The following is a 23,232-nucleotide window of genomic DNA, read 5'->3' as shown; positions in this document are numbered from 1 at the left end:
GGGTCATGAATATGCTGTAGCTATCAGAGTTAAGGAAAATCCCAAAGCATTTTATACTTACATAAGAAGCAAGCGAGTAACTAGAGAAAGGATTGGTCCACTTCAAGATAAGAACGAAGGCCGTGTGCTGAACCTGAGAGAATGGGTGAGATTCTGAATGATTACTTTGCATCAGAGTCACTGAGGAGAGGAACATGATGTATCTTGCGATTAGAGATAGAAATTTGATTAATCTGGATCACGTTGGCATAAGTAGGGAAGATGTGTTGGGTATGCTAGATCTTATTAAAGTGGACAAATCCCCAGGACCAGATGGGAACTATCCCAGGTTGCCGAGGGAGGCTAGAGAGAAATTAGCTAGGGTCCTGACAGATATCTTTGTGTCTTCCTGAAATACAGGCAGGTGCGGGAGGACAGGAAGGTTGCTCATGTTGTCCCCCTATACACGAAGGGTAGTACGGATATTCCGGGTGACGACAGACCAGTGATCCTGACGTCGGTGGTGGAGAAGTTGGTTGTAGAGGGTACTGAGTGATATGATCTATTTATATTTGGAAAGGAATGAGCTTATCTGTAATGGGCAACATGGTTTTGTTCTGGGGAGATCGTGCCTTACCAACTTGATAGTGTTCTTTGAGGAAGTGACCAAGTTGTTAGATGGAGGAAGGGCTGTTGATATCATATACATGGACTTTAGTAAGGCGTTTGATAAGGTTCCCCATTGTCGACTAATAGGAAAATTGAAGTCACATGGTGTGCAGGTGTTCTAGCTGGATGGATAATGAACAGTTTGAGCAACAGGAGACAGAGAGTAGCAGTTGAAGGGAGTTTCTCAAAATAGAGAAAGGTCACCAGTGGTGTTCCACAGTGGTCAGTATTGGGGCTACTGTTGTTTGTAATTTACATAAATGGTCTAGAAGAAGGCACTCTTGGTATGATCAGCAAGTTTGCAGATGGCGCAAAGATTGGTGGAGTGGCAGAAAGCATAAGGGACTGTCAGAGAATACAGGAGCATATACATAGACTGGAGCGTTGGGCAGAAAAGTGGCAGATGGCTTTCAATCCAGACAAATGTGAGGTGATACATTGAGGCAAGTGTAATTCTAGAGCGAATTATGCAATGAATGTAAGAGCCTGGAGAAAAGATGATGGGTAGAGAAATCTGGGAGTGCGGGTCCCTTGTACTCGGAAGTTTGTTGGACAGGTAGATAGAGTGGTCAATGAAGGCATGTAGTATGCTTGCTTTTATCGGATGGTTTATTGAGTTTAAGAGCTGGCAAATCATGTTAAAATTGTACAAGACATTGGTTCGGCCGCATTTAGAATACTGTGTACAGGTCCGGGTGCCACATTATCAAAAAGATGTGGACGCTTTGGAGAGGGTGCAAATAAGGTTGACGAGGATGTTACCTGGTATAGAAGGTGCTATCTATGAAGATAGGTTGAGTAGGTTAGGTTTATTTTCACGAGTAAAAAGGAGATTGAGGGGGGACCTGATTGACGTTTACAAAATCATGAAAGGTATAAACAGTGTGGATGGAGACATTTTTTCCCAGGGTGAAGGATTCAATAACGATTGGTCATGCTTTCAAAGTGAGACGTGGAAAGTTTAAGGGGGATACACGTTGTAAGTACTTCACACAGAGTTTGGAGCGCATTGCCAGCAGAGGTGTTTTAGGCAGGCACGGTAGATTCATTTAAGATGCGTCTGGACAGATACTTGAGTAGGTGGGGCGCAGAGAGATACAGATGCTTATGGATTGACCGACAGATTTAGACAGTACATTTGAATCAGCTCAGGCTTGGAGGGCCGAAGGGCCTGTTCCTGGACTGTAAACTTTCTTTGTTCTTTGTTATTTGTTCGAGCTGTACATCAGGCTGTTATGGAATTGCATTCGTTATCAGAACAGCAAATTGAAAACACTGGCGTAATAGGCGTTTTGGTTGTAGTGATAAAGATGTATTGATTTTTTTCAGCGATGTCTGACTACAAAACAGTTTTTGTTCTTTTCTTGAAATAATGGTTACAGCACTCATGCAGGCCCTGAACGTGTGAGGGCAAGTTGGTTTCTTCGAATTGCAAAAGTGCAGGGAAATGATTTAATTTAGCACAGACAATGTTTTTTTATTTGTGAAAACATTTTCAGGTGAATAATATACGTGTTGCTCCAAAGTGCAAACAGTAAAAAGCAACGATAGCCCAACGATGACTAATGAAATTTAACGATTACATTAGAACAAAAGAAATGGCTCAGATTAAACAAAAAAATACAATGAAAGCCATGGATTCATAAAAATTTATAATCCATAAAAGGAGCACCAATTACATGACGCAAAAAAATCAAAAATGAACAAAATGCAAACTAGCAAGAAACATAAAGCCTGCCGAACAGTTTTTATTGATATTGAAAATAAAATGAAAACAAGTTCAAATGAGGAACTGTGAATGTTCAGTCAGGATAATTTATTGCAGAAAACGTTAGAAATATCAGGAGATGACACAGTTACTTTGTGTCTATCTTCATAAAGTAAGATCTAGACCTCTCCCCGAAGTATCAAATGCCCACGTTACTTGTGTGATGAAAGATTAAAGTAATTGATATCAGTGACAATGTAGTGTTTGAAAATATAGGTGAGTTGAGCACTAATAGGACTGACACACAGGATGTGATTCATATATGAATTTCGGAGGAAGCAGCAATAGATATAAGGATGGCATTGCGGACCACTGTGTGATTTTCCCAAACATTGAGCAAAGGCAGGAACCGAATATAAAGGAATGGAAGGTTCTAAAATTAATCCAACGAACTGACAAGGCAAGAAGAGTGATAGTGGCGAACTACAGATCAGTTAACTTAACATACACATTAAGAAATTCGTTGAAATATATTATAAAGCAGGTAACCCCTGATATTTAGAAACGGAAAAAACAAATTTAAGATATATTAATGCATTAATGGAAAGAATGTTATGATTGACACATTTATGAGATTGTTTGCAGACATTTTTGTAATCACAGACAAATGAAAACTTCTGGATGGGTATAGTTAAATAGTCAGGTGGATTTTATTTTTAAAGAACGCAGCGACAATTAGTATATACGATTAAAGTGAAGTAGTGCTTCGTATTGAAAGGGAACGACAACAAGTTCCATCCTATTTTAATGGAATCGGAAGATAAAAGTAAAGAGGTCCTGCACTCGTTAGAGAGTGTTGGTGAGATGTAACTCGAGGATTGCGTACATTTTTGGAGTTCTAATCTATGAAGTGGGAAACAAATCTCACAACATAGAAAACGCAATTGGAATTATTCAGATTAATAAGTAAATTCGTAAAATTGTCTGATGAGGAAAGCTAACTTGGCAACATACCTCAAAAATTGCCTTAGTGGCAGGAGGCAGAGGGGTTTTGTAGAAGGCTGTTTGTGTGACCGGAGGCCAGTGTCCAGTGGTGTACAACAGGGCTGTTGGTACTATATCCCTTCTTATATGTGCCATTTATACATGATTCAGGTGTGAATGCAGGAAGGGGAAAATGAGGTATGATCGTCAAGTTTCTGTTTAGCATATTTTTGGCTGGGTGTATGGCATTGCGGAAGAAGATCTTACGTTACAGAAAGGTTTATTTGGACTAGTGATAATGGCAGATCAATGGGCGGAAGATTTTAAACCTATTAATTATGACGTGTTGCACTTTGGAACAAGGAACCAGACTGGGGTGTACTAAATGAATGACAGGACATGAGGAAGCTCAGGGAAGGTTCACCACACTTCCCTGAATGTTCTTGATAGAAAAATCGATTATTCAAGAAGGCAAAGACGACTGTATACACAGGTAAACCCTTATTCGATCAAAGCATAGAGTAAAAGAGCTACACAAGTTTATGGTTTAGTTTTTACTATAGGCCCCCCAATAGCAGCAGAGATGTGGAGAAACAGATTGGGAAACAGATTTTGGAAAGGTGCAGAAGCCACAGGGTAGTAGTCATGGGCGATTCCAACTTCCCAAGTATTGATTGGAAGCTCTTTAGATCAAGTAGATTGGATGGGGTGGTGTTTGTGCAGTGTGTCCAGGAAACTTTTCTAACTCAATATGTAGATTGTCCGACCAGAGGGGAGGCCATTTTGGTTTTGGTACTCGGTCATGAACCGGGACAAGTGATGGGCTTGTTAGTGGGTGAACATTTTGGTGATGGTGACCACAATTCTGTGACTTTCACCTTGGTTATGGAGAGAGATAGGTACGTGCAACGGGGTAGGTTTTACAATTGGGGGAAGGGTAATTACGATGCTGTAAGGCAGGATCTGAGGAGCATACGTTGGGAACATAGGCTGTCAGGGAAGGATGTCGTGGAAATGTGGAACATTTTCAAGGAACAGATACGACGTGTCCTTGATATGTATGTACCTGTCAGGCAGGAAAGAAATGGTCGTGTGAGGGAACCTTGGTTGACGATGGAGGTTGAATGTCTTGTAAAGAGGAAGAAGGAGGCTTACATAAGGTTGAGGAAACAGGGTTCAGACAGAGCAGTGGAGGGATACAGGATAGCCAGAAGGGACCTGAAGAAAGAGATTAAGAGAGCTAAGAGAGGGCATGAAAAATCTTTGGCGGATCGGATCAAGGATAACCCCAAGGCATTTTATGCGTATGTGAGAAACATGAGAATGACGAGAACGAGGGTAGGTCCAATCAAGGACAGTAGTGGGAGACTGTGTATTGAGTCAGAAGAGATAGGAGAGGTCTTGAATGAGTACTATCCTTCAGTATTTACGAATGAGAGGGATCGTATTGTTGAAGAGGAGAGTGTGAAACGGACCTGGTAAGCTAGAAGAGATACTTGTTAGGAAGGAAGATGTGTTGGACATTTTGAACAACTTGAGGATAGACAAGTCCCCCGGGCTTGATGGGATATATCCTAGGATTATGTGGGAAGCAAGAGAGGAAATTGCAGTACCGTTGGCAATGATCTTTTCACTGTCAACGGGGGTGGTACCAGGGGACTGGAGAGTGACAAATGTTGTGCCCCTGTTCAAAAAAGGGAATAGGGATAACCCCGGGAATTACAGGCCAGTTAGTCTTACTTCGGTGGTAGGTAAAGTAATGGAAAGGGTACTGAGGGATAGGATTTATGAGTATCTGGAAAGGCACTGGTTGATTAGGGGCAGCCAGCACGGGTTTGTGAAGGGTAGGTCTTGCCTTACAAGTCTGATTGAATTCTTTGAGGAGGTGACCAAGCATGTGGATGAGGGTAGAGCAGTGGACGTAGTATACATGGATTTTAGAAAGGCATTTGATAAGGTTCCCCATGGTCGGCTTATGCGGAAAGTCAGGAGGCATGGGATAGAGGGAAATTTGGCCAATTGGATAGAAAACTGGCTAACCGGTCGAAGTCAGAGAGTGGTGGTAGATGGTAAATATTCAGCATGGATCCCAGTTACAAGTGGAGTTCCGCAGGGATCAGTACTGGGTCCTCTGCTGTTCGTAATTTTTATTAATGACTTGGATGAGGGAGTCGAAGATTGGATCTGTAAATTTGCAGATGATACGAAGATTGGTGGAGTTGTGGATAGTGAGGAGGGCTGTTGTCGGTTGCAAAGGGACTTAGATATGATGCAGAGCTGGGCTGAGGAGTGGCAGATGGAGTTCAATCCTGCCAAGTGTGAGGTTGTCCATTTTGGAAAGACAAATAAGAATGCGGAATACAGGTTTAACGGTAGGGTTCTTAGTGAGGTGGAGGAACAGAGGGATCTTGGGGTCTATATTCATAGATCTTTGAAAGTTGCCACACAGGTGGATACAGCTTGTAAGAAGGCCTATGGTGTATTAGCGTTCATTAGCAGAGGGATTGAATTCAAGAGTCGTGAAGTGATGTTGCAACTGTACAGGACTTTGGTTAGGCCACATTTAGAGTACTGTGTGCAGTTCTGGTCGCCTCACTTTAGGAAAGATGCGGAAGCTTTGGAGAGGGTGCACAGAAGATTTACCAGGATGTTGCCTGGAATGGAGAATAGGTCGTACGAGGATAGGTTGAGAGTGCTAGGCCTTTTCTCGTTGGAACGGAGAAGGATGAGGAGATGACTTGATAGAGTTTTATAAGATGACCAGAGGAATAGATAGAGTAGACAGTCAGAAACTTGTTCCCCGTGTACAACAGAGTATTACAAGGGGACATAAATTTAAGGTGAATGGTGGAAGGTATAGGGGAGATGTCAGAGGTGGGTTTTTTACCCAGAGAGTGGTGGGGGCATGGAATGCGCTGCCTGTGTGAGTGTTAGAGTCAGAATCTTTGGTGACCTTTAAGCGGCAATTGGATAGGTACATGGATAGGTGCTTCAGCTAGGACAAATGTTCGGCACAACATCGTGGGCCGAATGCCTGTTCTGTGCTGTATTGTTCTATGTTCTATGTTCTATGTTCTAATATGTAATATTATGTGCAGTTCTGGGTGCTACATTACAGGAAAATTCGATGACACTGGAGGGGGTGCAACGAGATTTACCAGAACGTTCCCTGGGATTGAGGGTATCAATGCATAGAGAAGTTCAGGCTGCTTGGTTTGGAGCCGAGAAAACTGGAGGGGACGTATCTCAGAAGTCCAAGCTTATGGGGTGCATTATCAGGGTGGATAAACAGCAATTCTTGAGCTCAGTCAAAGGGGTAAGAACAAGGAGCCACCCATTTAAAATAAGCAGCTTAAGGTTTTCAGAGGATTTGAGTATTGATTTTCATTCAGATGGTTTTGGGGATCTGGAATACACTTACTGAGAGGCGAGTTACGAATAAACTCACTACCGTGAAGAACTACTTGGAGCTGTACCTGAAGTGCAATAAAATTCATGGCTACGCCCCTCGTATATCATATAATCTCAACAGTGTGGAAACAGACTGACCCAATAAGTCCATACTGGAACTCTTAAGAATAATCCGCCGAGACCCGTTTCCATACCCAAATGTTCGACAATAACTGTTCACTAATGCACCTATGGTACGCATCCCTGAACACTACGGGTAACCTAGCATGATTATATCACCTAACATACATAGCTTTGCATTGTGGGAGGAAATTGTAGCACCCAAGAAAACCTGCGCAGATCGTGGGACAATGTGAAAACTGCACACAGACACGCGCTCAAGTCTGGAATTGAAACGGTTCCTGGCCCTGTGACCACTGGCATTGCTGACCACTGAGCCACTATGCCACGCACCAGGAAATTGGAAGTTATGTCGACCGTCTTTCTCATGGTATAGAGTCTATGCTACTTTGATTTTTTGAGTGGAAGGTCAATCATTGAGCGGCTAAGGACAGGAATTGTTGAGTTTCTGGAGATTACATTGACATTTATTGTGAGATTGAACTGTCATAACTTCTGAAATTATTTTGATGGGAAAAGTAAGAAAATACAAATGCAGCTTCCTTACAGTCTTAAATCAGAGGGTGGAGATTAAAGAGCAGGGAATTGCACAAATATGAAATAAGTGCTTTACTTCTGTCTTCACAGAAACAAAACAAAAACTAATAAATTTTCCCAGCAATATGAGGAAACGTAAGATTGGTAAGGGAAAAGGAATAGAATGGCAATGATTAAATAGATGGAATTGGAAGAATTATTAAGATGGAAAGGAATGACAGAGACAAAATCAACATAGATTTGTCACATGGGAATCATTTGTAAGAAACTGATTGGTCGATAAATTATACATAACTTTACTAATTATATGGAACTATACAATGCCACCCTTTGCAGGCCGTCCCATGCCACTGCATAGACAGCAGCATAGGGGGCAAGTCATCAAGGAATCAGTCAGAGATGGAAAGAAGGAGGGTAGCAGCTCACAGCATTACTTAAACTGATAGCAGTATCAACTCACTCACAGACATACAATCAAACAGTAGGCTTTTGCAGAGAAGAATGTCATTACACTGAAGCCCTTCAGATGGAGCATGTCCATGTGGAGAAATGTTTCTGCTCTCCCTGGAAAGTGGAGATGATTTGTCAGTGGTCATTACCGATGATGCAGATTGAACATATTTAAGTAAAATTCCCCTGCAATTGCATCCAGCACCCTTTGAGTGAAGCAGGTTGGAAGAGATTGGAGATTAATTTCCTTGCACTCGAGAGATATAGAGAGAGACATTTTGATCACCATTTCAATTGATTCACTCTCAGAACAGCAGAGACACAATTGCAGAGAACTGGAGACAATGAAGTACACATACTAATACACTAAAACACATAACACAAAGACAGATGAGCAGACATACACAGCGAGGAACACAGTGACATATCCATGTCCGCCACCAAACACACAAAGACTGATACAGTTACATACATGCACAACAGACAGCGAAAAGTCGGTGCAGTGATCAGATTGGTAGCAGATTAGGGGCAACGCAGAGCAATGTGATATAACGTAAATTAGGAGGAAGCACACTGAAATGCTTCGTAAACAGTTGTATCGTAATTAAAGGGGTTGAATGAGCAGAGTGTCCTCGCTGGAAATGACAACAGTGGGAAGATCAGTAAATATCATAATTTAGTTTCAATACATGAGCTATTTAGAGGAGAATGTACAGGAAAGATTCTCCGTGCTCCCTTCCTGGATACTGCTGGAGTCGATGTTTTGTCAAGCCAAACATTTGTTCATGGAGACCTTGGATATTCTATCTGTAGGAAAGCGAGATGGCATCAGGTCAATAACTTCTAAGTTCCACTCGATTGAAAGAGAACTGACAGTAAGTTTAAAGTCACCCTTCACTGAACATTACTTCCTAGTCGGTCGTATGGACATTGCTGTTTCGGAATCGCCACATAAGGCATCCTGGTCCTCGCTGTTCATGTCAGTGTCTGCTCCACACAGCGGGGATAATACTGTGATAGCACTGACCCATCCAGCGACGCTATATCTGTCCTATTACAGGATATTCCTCCTGGAATGCGAGAAAGGAACGGAATGATCAATGGTGGGAGTGTGTGGTCCTGCTGCTCGTGCTGATATACGTGAGAGGGAAATAGCGTGCTCTCTGGAGCAAGTGAGTCTACAATGTTGAATCCATGCTGTGTTATCCATGTGAGGGATACGGTGGAGGCGACAGAGAGAGAGAGAGAGAGAGAGAGAGAGAGAGAGAGAGAGAGAGAGAGAAATGAAGAGCGAGCGAGGTAAGCGGTTGCTGCATGGACTCATGAGTGTTGTGGAGCTTGAAACTTGTTCAGGGGTAGGCGCTATAACAGATATACAGTAAGTGTGAAGGAGCAGAGAGTATACGGCGACTATTATCCTGGCAGACCGGAGAAGGCTAAAGATGCATGTCCTGTATTGCTGGACATTTGTTCAGGCAGCAGAAAATGCACTGTGAGCTCAGACCATGCTCATTATATAGTGTGGTATGGCCACTTCAGAGTAGAGAGTAGGTCGGCTCTCTAATAGCCCATCCAGTAGGATCTTCATGGTCCTTTATACAAATCATGCTGCATTGCCATTTATATGCCATGTGGAGCATTAACCGTATGAGCAAATCCGAACTGAGCATGGTCAACCAAGTTGCCATGTGGCCGATTAGAGACGTGGCCACCGCCAAGGATCACAGAATATCCGGGAACTTCGGTTATGGTGAGTATCTGCAAACATGAGGAATTAGAGAATCTGGCTGGCACTGAATGAGAGAGATGCCATAGGTTAAGTAGATAGTTAATTTTGAGCGTTCAATACGACGTCACCAGAACACGCACACGACCTCGGGCTGGCAATACTTCTATCACAGACAATTACAATGACACTGAGAAAAGTTATAATCAGATTTAGACCAATGAATTGGAGACTCTGCTGAATCCACGCTCACTTATAAAGCTGCACAACAGAAGTTCATTCAAACCTCGCCATCATCCGAACTCACATCAAAATCCCAATCGTTCATCCTTCCTGGGTTTATTGGCCCATGTTACAGAATGCTGTCGAAATGTTTCCATTTCAGCATTCTGAAACGTGTAAACGCATCCTTCCATGACATTTTCTGTGAATCCTCCCCACCCGTTTTTCTGGTTACATTAAAACTTCTCCCATTTTTTGGTATTTAAACTCACTCCGTCGAAATTTCTCTCGAAGTGGTTTTCAAACATAAGTTCATTTTTTATTGCACAATGGAGATTTGGAGCTGTAAATGGTACATCACATCCTGTCACATCCAGTAATGGCTGCAAGTTTCCCCAAGTTGGGCATCGATCGAAGACAAAGCTACCATGGAATGCAATTCTGACAGGCATGTGTGATTTACCGATCTGTTTTTTCTCTTCCCGTTGAAGACTCTTGATATGCTGAATAGAATGCTTCACTGGAGGTGTAATTGTGAATGATGCTGAACATTTCCGAGTCATTATTGAACACCTCACTTCTTAATTCGTGTCAGCGGAGGCCATTGTTGCTGCAGTTGCTGATGGTCAACAGTGCGTCATGGACACTGAATTTCGATTTGCTTGATCCTTTAGAATTATGCCTTTCTTCGCAGGATGTAGTGCCACATAACAAGTTGGTGTTAATCTTTAATATGCAGCTGATACTTCACCTTTGCCAGAATTGCCTGTTGGGTTTCCCTACAGACACTGTTGGGGACAAATACATCCGTGCCAAGTAGTTTGGGGAGAATGCATCCCTCCTGTTTTTTCAGACATAACTTCCCACAGCCTGGCTGCTACGTATTTGAGGACTTGCCCTTCTCAGTCAGCCGTGGGACTGTGGAGACAATATTATTGAGGGACATTGAAGTACCACATCCAGTGTACGTTCTGCACTCTTGTTCCCGTCAGCACTTCCTCAGATTTCTTTTTCAGTGTCAAATAAAAAGGGATTATAGCCGAGTGTTGTTAGTGGTGCCGTAGATGTATGTCATCAGGTGGTTTCATTTTACTTAACATAGAAACTTTGAAGATATGAGCAGGAGAAGGCCATTCGGTCCCCAGAGCCTGTATCTCTATTCATCACGATCATGGCTAATCGTCTAACGTAAAATCCTAATGCTGATTTCATTCCATATCCTTTGTTCTGATTCAACCCATATGCTACACCGAACTGCAACTTCAATACATTCAATATTTTCGCATTTACTACCTTTCATGGTAATGAATTACACAGGCTGAACACTCTTTATCTGAAGAAATATCGCTGCCACCCCGTCCGAAACGATGCAATCTTAATCCTCAAACTGTGACCGCTGTTCTGAACACACCCTCCATTGGTAACATCTTCCTGCATCTATCCTGACTCGTCCGGTTAGAATCTTATAGGTCCGTATGTGAACCCCACCCCTATTCATCTGAATTGCAACGAAAAAAATCCTAACCTTGTCAATCTCTCCGCATAAGATTGTCCCTACATTCCTGGAATCAGCCTGGTAAACCTTCTCTGCACACCTTTGTGAGGAAGAGTATCCTTCTTCAGAAGAGGGGACCAGAACTAAACGCCATGTTCTAGGTGTGGCCTCACCAAGGCCCTTTGTGACTCAGCAACACATCCATGCTCCTCTATTCGATACCTTTTGGTATGAAGGCAAACATACCATGAACCTTCACACCCGCATGCTACACTGCATGCTTCGACGATTAGTGCACAAGGATACCCATGGCTCGCTTTGCGTTTTCCTCTTATAATTTATGGCCATTGAGGTAGCCATCTGCCTTCTTGTTTTGGCTTCAAAAATAAAAACAAACTTCACTCTTATCCAAATTACCTTGCATGTGCCATTGATTTGTCCACTCAACCAACGGGTCCAGATCATGTTGAAAAATCTCGTCACAGTTCGCCCACCAACCCAACTTCGTATCATCACCAATCTCTTACGTTTTTTCCCTCATCCAAAACATTAGTTTGCATTGAGAACAGTTGGGATGCGAGCACTGAAACCGGTTGCACCCCACAACTGACTGCCTGAAATTTGAAAAGCACACATTAATTGCTACTCTTTATTTCCTCTCTGCCAACCAGTTTTCTAGATATATCAATGTACTTGCCCCACCCCATGTGCTTTAAACTTGCACAATATTCTCTTATGCATGAGTGCGATAAACGCGTTCTTAATGTCCGAATGAACCACTTGTTAACTCTACTGGTTAAATATTCAATTAATTTTGACAGATTTGTCAAGAATGATTTCTCCTTCATAAATTAATGCTGACTATGTCTGGTCCAGTTAGTACATATTATAATCTCCGCTATCAAGCCCTTGCTATTGGATTCTAGAATTCCCCCCCCGAATTATGTTAGGCTTACTGGTCGACAATTCTGTTTTCTCTCCTTCGCATGTTTTGAATATTCGAGTGACAGGAGCTTCCGTGAATCTGTCGGGTCCCTTCCAGACTCTATAGAATCCTGGAAAATGGCAGTCATGCTTCCACTATTTCTCGATCCACTTCCTTAAGCACTCTGGGATGACGATTATGAGGCCCTGGGGAATTATCCACCTTCAATCCCCTCAATTTTACGAGCATCATTTCTTTACTCGCAGAGATCTCACGCAGCTCTTCCCTCCAACTACATTTTCTTAAATTCGCCAACACTTCTGGTATTTGATTTATGTCCTCTTTTGTGAGGCTGAAACCAAAATATATATTCAGTTACTCAACGAATTTTTTGACGCGTATTATACTTGCCCAGATTCTGTCTCCACCTGTCTCTTCCACTTCACGTACCTGCCGAAGCTTCTAATGTCAGTCTTTGTGTTCACTGCAGGCTTTGTTTTGCACTGCATTTTGTCTATCCTAATTAATCACTTTGTGATTTTTTTGCTAAATTGGAAACTTCTACCAATTCTCAACCCTATTATTTTACTTGGCCAAGCTGTGTGCTTCTTCTTCCGATCGGATACTAAGTCTGATTTACTTTGTACTCTATGAATTATCCCTCTAATCTAATTTGCGTTTGTCCCAGTCTGGAATATGAGTTATTGCACTTCTCCATCGTTCTCGAATGTTTGCCATTGCCTATCCACTTTTATCCATTTAAGTAAATCTCCCCAAAATATCAAAGCCAGCTCACGCTTAAAATCTTCAGAGTTCCTTTATTTACACCCAGCATCCTAGTCTCTGAATGAACTGTCTCACCCTTCATCTCGATAAAAAAATCTATCTATTATTGTCGTTCATCTCCAATGCTCAGCTCGTTTGGCAATTATTCCCTTCTCATGACATATTAGCCAATCTAAACTGGCGTACTCTCTCGTTGGTTCATCCATATATTGGTCAAGAATACCATCCTGCATTTCTTCCAGGAAATCCTCCTCGATGGCATGGTGCCAAATTTATTAGCAGACTTAAATCATCTTTGTTCACTGATATTCCCTTTCCACAATTATTTCTAATTTCATATTCAGCACCATTCCCGATATTGCCCCTGCAGTTTTGAGTGCTTTATATAACACACACTAACGTTTATCTGTGTATCGATACGTCTCAACTCTAGCCATTCAAACTCCACATTATCAAATTTTTTATCATTTCTCACTATTTTCTAATTTCCTCTTTCAGCAGCAATGCCACTCCAACAAATTTTCGTTTGTTGTCTATCATTCCAAGATATTTAATACCGTGAGACATTTAATTTACCTAACTGATCACATAGCAGCCATTTACTCCAAATTAAATGATACGCAATTGAATCTGTCTGAATTGTGCTGTGAGATTTCTTGGGTTATGGAATCAATGTTTGTGAAATCCAGGTTAACCTCTTTCTTGGCTGTAAACCACTATGGTTCCACCACTGGTGTGTATGTCCTGTCGGTGGGCTGGGATAAACCAGATGTGCTTCAAGAACCATTATCTATCAAGTCTTATTCAGTGACTAGGATGAAGTGAATAATGGCTTAAAAAAAACTGAATGAAGGCACTCGAGCTGAATGTGTGCTGCAAACTCAAGAATGATTGAGGAAGTCAATGTATACATTAACGGAAAACAATAGGATTTCGTGGTATTAGAGAGACAAGTGGACAGAACGACTGCTAATGCGAACTGAATATCCAAAACATTTGCAGCTGGCATGTTAAAACCAAGAATAAACTGAAGAGGAGTGCAGCCAAATCTGCGAATACGGAATATTATGTGTATGATTAAAAAGAGGATCTCAAATCAAGTGACCAAAGTATTACATCGATAATTTAAGTTGGGGACCAAGTGTCGTGTGCCATTTTTCGCAAATGACACGAAAGTGAGTGATAGAGCAATGTGTGAAGAGCACACTGAAAGTCTACGGAGGGGTTTGATTAGGCCAAGTGCGCTGTCAAGTGTCTAGCAGATGGAGTGCAACGTCGGTCGAAGTTAAGTCATGTATTTTGTTTGAAATAACGGAAACTAGACTACAAATTAAATCGTGAAAATTTGCAGCATACCACTGTGCAAAAGGACCTGCGTGGCCTTGTGCCGGAATCACAAATGTTTGATTTGTATTTGCAGCAAGTAATTAAGAAGGCAAATTGAATGCTCTTAATCCTTGTTGGAAGCATGGAGGTCGAAATAGGCAGGTTTTGCTGTGGATGTATTGACTGCTAGTGAGGCCACACCTGGATAATTGTGCACAGTTTTGTTCCTCTCACTTGAGAAAGGGTGTGCTAGCCCTGGACGGGTTGCAGAGGAAGTTCACGAAGTTTATTTCAGAATTGAGAAGTGTAAATTATGAGGATACATTGAATGTAATTTTGACGAATGAGACAAATTATTTCAGAAACATATGAAGTATTAGCAGTGCCATCAATCTCCCGTAGCCAGCAACTGTCCTGTAGTTTTGTCTTCTAAGTCTCTAATCCACTTTCCTGATCCCTCATATAGGCTGGGCAACATATATTTGAGCCCTTCCTCTTCCTGAGTTCCCCAAGAAATGCATTGTCGCTCTGTCCACCTTTTATAAGCAGCAGCATCATTTTCTCCCGTGGCGGACTCTTCACCTTATTAAAATTGGTACATTCGGATTCCTCTACAGATTCCAATTCTGACTCTACTTTTATTTCTTCCCATTCTTTCCCGAATTGTTTTGCTCGGACCCATCTTCCTGCCTGTGTTGCAGCCTCTGCTTCTCTCCACTCGTCACTCTTTACCAGTGTCTGCTCAACATTCCTGGAAAGATTCAAATCTGCCTCTTAGTCTCCTTGTTTTCTTAACATGGGTGACGTCTGAGTTTCACCTGGTAATCTCTCTTTTTTCCTGTTGTAAATCTTCTAATTCTGTTAACCTCCTCAGCTGTTATACCTCTCTTTTTATTTAGAATATATTCAGCTCTGAGTAAGCTTCTTCACAATTCAATTCACCCTCTCGCTCTACCGTTCTCCTTCTTACAGGACACTGTGTCATATTCTTTTTCCCTGAACAGGGAGGAGTATTTCGTAATTTTTAAATTGGAGACATACACATGTTTTCTCTTGTTGAGCCTCCGTGTCCAAAGGCTATTTGTTCTGCTGTAAATATTTGGAAATTTTTTCCTTCAAAGAATTTGTTCCCTAAACTTGGTTGTCGGCTCTCTGGCACCAGCCGACCTGCCCCCCGCCCCCACCGCCGGAAAGACTTTCCTCAATTCTTCTCCTAAACTTCTGAACAACTTTAAAATTTCTGCTCCGGTTCCCCCTTGAATATTCTCTATTTTGAATTGTCCTTTGGTCTGTAATTATTATTATTCCCTTCCATTTCATCAACCATATCTCTGTCAAAGGTACCTACTTTTCGCCATTTAGTATGTAAATCTGTAGTTCTCTCTTTTTTCCATTTTTTCAATAATGTTTATAGCATAGTTTCATGCCACTGGGAACATATTACAGAATATTCCAACTGCAGTTCCTTTGTTCATCCTGACATCTTGACATATAAATGTATTCCAGCTAATCTATTGCATCTCTTCTCACCGTTCATTCCCCTCCGCCTTACAAGCCCGCTAGAGCCTTGACAATTCTATCAGTGTTCCCTAACTCTACAGTTTGCAATCGCCCCTTATCAATCTGTCAGCTTCTGAAATTTCTTGGTTTCAAATAATAAATTTAGACAGTCTATCCTCGTTCGTTCAGCCTTTACAGACCCCTACTGTTCTATGGCTGTATTCGCAGGACCTACTAATCACTGTTGATTCCTTGAGAAAACCTTGAAGTGAAATTATCTTAAATTATCATATTGCAAATTAAAATCAGAACACTCTCGAGCTCTGGGGAACAATACACAAACGATCAACTACCAACACACAATTGTGCATTCAAACCAGATCGTAAATGGTTAAACGTAGAGTCTCTCTCACTCTCTCTCTATCTCATACACACACTCATATACACACATACTATCACACAGTCACACACAGCCCTGCCTTAACAGACCCTTTCTTCACATCTAAAAACGTCAATCTAACTATCATAAGTTATGTTTTCAGGAAACATTACACAGGCATATTGCACTTTAGAAAACTTGGCTATTCTCTACTATTTTACTTTTAATCATTTGTTATCAAACTGCCGGCTTGCAGTTTCATTCAAAATCACTAATGCTAACAACAAAATAATCTTTCCTTATATGTTCTGAAGGTACAGTCCCCAGTGTTCCCTTCTTTTCCTTTATTCACTCAGGGCGGTATCCACGGAACCGACACACACCTCGTGGACTATTTTCTCAATGTCTTTGCTCTGCGTCTACTCACACCACTGCACAGTTTTCCTGAAGTGTCCTCTGCTTATCCTCAAAATTTAATTAACCATCCACCTTATGGGTCGTAGGATCGTAGAGACCCTCCAGCAGCTTTACTTACACTTCTGCGTTCCGGAAGACCTACCTTATACGTTAGAATGTCGTACGAATTAACAGCAAAAGGTTTTATTTGTGAATGGCCAGCCCTTTTTTCTGTCTCAGGAGAGTCATCGGTTCAACTGGGAAGTGCCCGATAGCTGCTGGCTTTTTTCAGAGAGAAAGGTCTCTTGCCAGCCCCATTTGGAGTGCCAAATGTGTTGTGAGAAATCACCGAATATTCTGTGAAAAATTACCAGGAGATACAGAAAATCTTTCAAGAAATTAAACTTCAACTTGGGGAAAAAAAGAATGTAGCAATCAAACGGTATTGTTTTCCTGTTAGCCCATCAGTACTTTGTCCTTCTGCAAATTGTACAGTCCTGTTTCCCGCACATTTCTGATAGAATGAGCATAATCAATCATACTGGCTTGTTTTGCCTCACTGAACTAATCATCCTCTGCTACATTGGTTCATAGCATAACAATTAACCTATCGCATTACAGCATCATCGTCTTCAGTATAAATTCATCGACAGTGATCTTTCTCACCTATCTCCGTGAACTATCAAAATCTGTTACTGGAGCTCTATAGTATGACCTTGTGCATGCATTACAACACGACGTGAATGACTTAACTGCCAAACTAACGTCCATACTAAACCCCAATCCCACAGGCACACAGAAACAGACACAAGCACACACGGACACACGTAGACACACACACATTCACAAACATACAGACACGTACGCATAATTGGATACACATAGTCGGGCAAACATGGGCACATAAATTGCTTTTCCCTCATGCAATTGAGATAGAAAGGCATAAAATTGGAGCCCCATTTATTTTCACTCACAGCATGGGCTGCAAATCTCTCCATGCTGGTCCGCTATCTCACGCATATATAGTGCCAATGTACTGGTAAATGTGTGTAACACTGCACATGCTGGGCAAAGAGTCCAATTGGCTTAGCAATACAACAGCACATTCTGCAGTGTTCTCCATGATGGACTGTCTCCTAGTCCCAGTGTATGGTGTTTCCGAATTTGATGTAAGAAATCACTTGGGCTGACTTGTCAATGCCTTTATGCTAAACTCAGATTCTTGTAAATGAACCCGATAATTTCGAGTTGCTCCAGTTAGTCTCCACACCTCTGCATTTCCCCCATTTTTCGTGAACTTGCTCTCAGTTCATTAATTGTCTCTTTTTTCGTTACTGTTTACCTTTCGGTCCCTATGTCTCTTTACCTGCACTTATTTTTTTTTAATATTTCCCTCGTCTATCGGGTTCTAGAATTGTGAAGCACAGAGACAATGCAATGATGTGTGATGAGGTGTCGTTCACATTCCGGCGTGTACCATGTGAGGCTCCATGGGGGGGATGTGGTTTCAGCAGGATGAGAAACTTCTTTGAAACTTGTTCTGTGCCTGTACACTGAACGTCTGCATCTCTCTCTCTTAGCTCATTGTCCAGTAAAGAACACAATATAGCCGCTCCCATATTTTGTTACATTGCCAGACATCCAACTTGTAGCTGACTGGCTTCTGATTGACTCCAGTTATTGAAACCTTAGTGGAAGTGCTGGGCATGGGTTGCTGGAATTATGCTGTGACTGGCCTCATGGACACCTGAGGATTTGTTCACCCAAATATGGACTGAGTCTGTGTACTGTAGTTACAGCATCTGAATCTGCAACAAGAATAGAAAATAGAGTCAGGGAGTCAAGAGAGTGGAATCTCTGAACACGCGAATTGTCATGGAGTTATACACACGGTATAGCAGAGCACAATAACAGAGAATCTGATTCAATTTGAGCATGCCGGCCACATTCTCTGCTCTGGCTTAGACGAATTTGCTGTCATTTGGCTTGTATTCCGGTATAACCTTTCTGTTCATTTTCCCATCCATGTGCCTTTTAAATGTTGTAACTGTTCACATGTCTGCAAACTTATTAACCTTGTCTCCTATATTCACGTCCGAATCATTCATGTAAATGACAAAATGTTGTGCCCTCAGCACCTATCTTTGTGGCATATCGCTCGTCACCTCCAGTGCGCAATTTCGACAAACAACCTCTGTCTTCTACCCGGGTAGCTGGAGAATCGACGTTTAGGACAGAAGCCCATCATTAGGAGAGAGTGCAGTATTGCCTGAATTCTTTGCTTCCCCAGAAATACAATGTCAACTCTGATATCCAGCATTTCCAACGCCTCGCTTTCTCCTCTGCATGCGACCGTCAAGCCAATTTTATTCAAATGGCTAGTTCTCCCTACATCCCATGTGATCCATCCTTGCTAACCAGTCTGCCATGTGGAATCGTGTTGGATGTCTTACTGAACATCGTACAGATGGAGGTCACATCTGAGAGAAAGAGGGACAAAGGAAGTGTGCGTGTGTCTGTTTGTACTTGAGAGAGGGTGTGTGTGTGCATTTGTCTGCATATGTGTGCATGTGAAAAAGAGACATAGTGTGTCCATCAGAGTGGGTGCAGACATGGGTCTGTGAGAGCGTGTTCGTATCTATTTCTGTTTCTGAGAGAGACAGTGTGTGTATGAAAGAGAGAGTGGGTCTGTTTGTATGAGAGAGAGAGCGTGTGTATGTCAATAATTGCATTTGTTGGTCTGTGCGTGCATACATTTCTGCACATGTGCTGCTGGGAGAAAGGGTGTGTGTGTGATAGACACCTGGTTTATGTGTCTGAGAAATTCGGTGTGTGTATCAGTGTGACGGTGTGTGCTCGTTAGTTTTTGTGTGTGTATGCATTTGTGTGTGTGTGAAATAGACTTCGTTTTTCTGTGTGTGTGAGAGAGTGAGAGAGACTATGTGTGGGGTGTGTGTCTGTATGAGTGTGCATCTATGCGTTTGTGTGTGTATCTGCGTACGTGTGTGTGGGTGTGCATGTGTGAGACGGAGAGAGAGTGAGCGAGGCAGAGAGGGAGAGAGTTAGGTGTGTGTGTGTGTGTGTCTGTGTGTGTGTGTGTGTTTGTGTGTGTTAGCTCATTTGTGGGTTGTGTGCAAATCCTGCCCTTGTTTGTTCATCCACATGCAATCCTTCACACTTATCTGAATTAAGTTGCACTTGCAATTCCTTGGCCCACCTGTCCGATCGGTGAAAACTGGATTACACTCTCTGATAATCTTCTTTTATTCATATGCAAATATTTTCTGTGAAAAGCGAGCAACAGTGGACACAACACTTGTCCTTGTGGCACTCCGCTTGTCAGAGGCTTCCAGTTGGAACAACAGCCCTCTACCATCATATTTTGTCTCCTAAAACCGAGTTTTTTTAATACAATTGATTAGCTCTTCCTGATCTCGTATCATCTACTACCACTAACCAATGTCCCATGCGGAACTTTGTCGAAGGCCTTGCTGATGTCAATGTAGGCAACGACTACCAATCTGCCTTCATCTCTCTCTCAGGCATAAACTCAATGAAGTTTGCGAAAACCAAGGTACTTATCTCAGTTCAGTCCTTAACGCTCCAAATGCATCAAATTCCTGTCTCTCAGAATTCCCTCCAGCAAAATAACCACCATTATTGGACTTTAAACTTGCTGGCTTTCCCTTGCATACTTTCTAAAATAATGGCACAATATTAGTCATTATGCAATCTTCCAGCACATCCCTCCAGGCTGTCAATGATGCACAAACATCTGCTGGATGCCCGGCAATTTCTTCTTTGAATTCCCACAATGGGATTCACTTGTTGAGTTCACCAGGAATGCAAATTCTTCAGCAGCACTTTTCATTATTTGTTTTCTCAAAGTTGCCGAGCTTCTATGTCTTTCTCCCCAGTGAATGCTCTCACAAAACATTCCATTGTGATTTCACAATCTACTCTGTTTATGCACATGCATGGAATCTCTCCCAAGTTCCCCTTTTACCAATAATCAATTTGTTGAATTCCGTTGTATTTCCCTTTAACTTGTTTGCCAAAGCTATCTCATGTCCACTTTCTGACCTCCTCATTTCCATCTTAAGTATCTTCCTTGACCATTTAAATTCCTCCAGGTATTAACCCACGTCCTCAGTTTTACTTGACCAGAGTTTCAACGTCTTTCGTGAACGAGTGTTCCCTATTCCTGCCGGAACAGAACAGAAACATGCTAGTTCTCGTCTCTCATATCTCGCTGTTGTCATGACTTGTCAGATCAGCCTTCACCTGCAAGCCACTTTCCCCATTAACTTTTGAAAATTCCTGCCCAATGCTGTCAAAATTGACCTAGCTGCAATTCATAACTTAGCTTGTGGGCAGGATGTAAAATTTTCGCATGACTTAGTGTACAAGCCCTTCATCCCACGATGTTGTGCCGAACAGTGATCTGAACCAAACATCCATCTAACATGCACACGATGAAATTATTGCCGTCTTTGTGTTTGTTCAGCAGTAATTTAAATGCCCCTAAGTGTCTGACTATTCTACAACCGCTGGCAATACATTCCACGCACTACCATTATATTTGCTGAAAGAAGCTATCTCTGATACCTCGCTAATGTCTTCCTCCAATCATTTTAAAATTCAACTCCAGGAGACAGCTATTTCTGTCGTCGGGAAATATCTCTGGCTCTCTACGCTATCTGTCTCTCATTATCTTGTTCGCCTCTATCAAGTCATCTCTCTTCCTTCTTCCCTCTACTGTTCAAAGACCTCGCACATATATGCTCTCATCAGAAGGCCAGTCCTCCAATTCAGGCAGCATCCTTGTATATCCTTGATAATGAAGCGACCAGAACTGTACACAACATTGCACTTATGGTCTGAAAAGAGTTTTATTGAGCTGGAGGAAAACCTGGTGACTTTTAAACTTTTAAACTTAATAGCCCTGTTACTGAAAGCCAAAGGGTCATACTCCTTCTTAGCAACGCCATCAACCTGGGTGGCAAATTTAGGGATCTATCTGCGTCGTCCCCAAATTCCCCTCCACACAGCCCAGAATTATACCTTTAAACCTGCATTAAGATTTCATATTCGACCTTCCAAAATGAATCAAATCGCGTTTGTCTAGTTTGAACGCCATCTGACACTGTCCAAATCTTTCGTATAAAGTGATTGTTCCTTACCTATTCCGAGTCAATGTGAACCACAACTTCTGGTTGTTTGTGGAATAGAGCCATCCTGATGGCTGGCACCTGGGAGTCGCCATTCATTCGCAGAGTCTTGTACAGAAACACAAATTCCCCTGCTCGATGCTATAATTGTTGAGTATCCTACCATGAACGCAATTCTATTCTCTCACCTCTTCCTTTCTGACACACAAAGCCAGGTTCAGTGCCAGAGACCTGGCCACTGTGGGTTTCCCCTGTTAGGTCGTCTCCCCCAAAAGGGTGTCCAAACCTGTCTACTTATTCTTGAGGGGAAGAAGCAAAGGGAATCCCTGCAATGTCTGCCTGTTCTCTTTCCGTCCAGTGACTGTAATCCAACTCTGCTTTTCCTGTAGCAAACGTGAGAATACCTCCTTGTAACTCCTTTCTATTACCCTCTCCGCATTCCGAATTTTCAGAAGTGCATCCAGCTCCAGCTCCAGTTTCCTTACGCGGTTTATCAGATGCTGGAGTTTGGTGCCTTCCTGCAGGTGAAGTTAGTGGCGGAACGAGCAGTGATTCTTAACCCTCACATTCTCCAGGACGAGTACGCAAATGCCAAAACAACAATTCCCACTGTTCTGAATTCCCTCAGACACAATTGGAAAACATATTAAACTTTTCGAATGGGCGCAAATAACCTGTTTCATTTTTGTTGAGAAGAGGAGGATGGGTTGAAGACACTGCCAAAGTGGTGTTTCTGATAACGCAACCGGCCAAAAATATTATCTCAGTTACTCAGCAGTCCCGTGTGTGTTCCTGCTCAGCATGCACTTCGGCTATACATGAAATAAGGTTTTAAAGAAGGAATTTAATTTAACTTCTTGGCAGCCTCCTCATCCTCGCTGTCACTGCTTCCGCTGCTTCTGCAAATATTGATGCCGCTGATTGCACAGGTAATTTATAAAGAAGACATTTATCTGCCGGTGGTCCTGGATCTCCTCGCTCCCACTGCAGCTGCAAACATTGAGCTTCCGAGGGAGCACTGAGACTGAGGACTGGGGGCTACCAGGAAAGTACATTGCTCCTAATTTAAAAATAAAGCCTTGCCTTTATTTGTTTTAAAACTAACAACATACGATCACTGGTTCCAAACTATTCCCCTGCAAACAACTCAGTTGCTTATTCTGCGTTATTTCAGGAATGATCTTACTGAATAGGCAAGGCAGGCTTAATGGGCCGAATGATATACCTCTGGGAGAAGTACCAGGATTTTATTCAGAGTGAATCTGGGTTTACAACATCATCAATGTATATTCAAAAACTTCAGAGAGGGAGTGCTCTGAAAAGGGGGCTCTCTCATTCCCAGCCTTAGTTTTCCAAGAAAAATTGCAAACCATTGTTGTCTTTATTCGTTATGTTGACTAGTGAAGGAACAATCGGACATCGACATGCCTCTTATTCTTCGATCTGTT

This window comes from Chiloscyllium plagiosum, unplaced genomic scaffold (assembly GCF_037043375.1).
Source record: "Chiloscyllium plagiosum isolate Xiang-an unplaced genomic scaffold, Cpla_swu_hap1 HiC_scaffold_44, whole genome shotgun sequence".
Classification (NCBI taxonomy): Eukaryota; Metazoa; Chordata; class Chondrichthyes; order Orectolobiformes; family Hemiscylliidae; genus Chiloscyllium; species Chiloscyllium plagiosum.
Note: the sequence above shows the minus strand (reverse complement) of the source record.